Here is a 1,254-nt window from a genome sequence, read left to right on the forward strand (position 1 = left end):
CGATTCTCCTGCCTCAGCCTCCTGAGTAGCTGGGACTACAGGCGCCCGCCACTTCGCCCAGCTAATTTTTTGTGTTTTCAGTAGAGACGGGGTTTCATCGTGTTAGCCGGGATGGTCTCCATCTCCTGACCTCGTGATCCGCCCGCCTCAGCCTGATACTGGAACTTTCTTTGATAGAAATGTCTCCTAATGTGTGAGGGTAAGAGCCACCTAATTCTGGCATCAGTATGGGAGAAGTCAAAACTGCTCAGAAGGTGGAGCTTGGCTTCATAGGCTTTATATTCCTTTTTTAAAGTTTTGGAGGGGGATAATCTGAGATGTAGTTTTAATTCCATGCTTGTTCAAAAGCTTTCTATAGAACGGGTCTGTCTTTTCAGGAGTTGAATTGAGTTCATCCTTGGTAAATAAACAGATTTCTTCTAAATGTGATTGAATACCATGAGGCAAGGACAATCTGACCCTCAGTTCTTTACTTGAAATTTTCCATACCACCATTAAAAATAAATTTTCGTTCTTGTTCAAAAGCAATCTGGGATCATTTTTCCTGGACTTGCGATGTGTCAACAGAGTGTCCACTGCCTTTCTAACCTGCTCTTTGTCCAGCTGCTTCAGTGCTGTCGGGGACTCTGGAGTCGAGCTAGCGGTTGCAGTCGCAGCTGAAGTTGATTTTGTTTTCACCTTGTGAAGATGCGCCTAGAAATTGGTTTTTATTTCCACAAGCTATGTATGAGAGTGCTTGCTTTCCCAAAGCCTTACCAATAAAGTATATGGTCAAACTTTTGGATTTTTGCCAAGCTGTTAAGTGATAAAAAATATTCAGTATAGTTCTAATTTGCATTCTCTTATCATGAGTGGGGTGGAGAATGTATCTTTTTAATGACCATTTGCATCTTTTTCTATGATCAGTCCATGCCTGTCTCTAACCCATTTTTCTATAGGATCATTGATGACAATGATGATGATGATGATGATTATTATTATTATTTTTTGGAGACAGAGTTTCGCTTTTGTAGTTCAGTGGTGCAATCTTGGCTCACTGCAACCTCCACCTCTCAGGTTCAAGGGAGTCTCCTGCCTCAGCCTCCCAAGTAGCTGGGAGTACAGGCACGCGCCACCACGCCTGGCTACTTTTTTGTATTTTTAGTAGAAACGGGGTTTCACCATGTTAGCCAAGCTGGTCTCGAACTCCTGACCTCAGGTGATCTGCCCACCTCGGCCTCCCAAAGTGCTGGGATTACGGGTGTGAGCCACCAC

The 1,254-nt window shown here is 43.8% G+C and overlaps 1 pseudogene; it reads right to left on the minus strand.

The window, feature by feature from the left end:
* Positions 1-1,254, minus strand: part of LOC105530828 — a 13,850-nt pseudogene that overhangs the window by 8,064 nt on the left and 4,532 nt on the right.

This window comes from Mandrillus leucophaeus, unplaced genomic scaffold (assembly GCF_000951045.1).
Source record: "Mandrillus leucophaeus isolate KB7577 unplaced genomic scaffold, Mleu.le_1.0 Scaffold847, whole genome shotgun sequence".
Taxonomy (NCBI): domain Eukaryota; kingdom Metazoa; phylum Chordata; class Mammalia; order Primates; family Cercopithecidae; genus Mandrillus; species Mandrillus leucophaeus.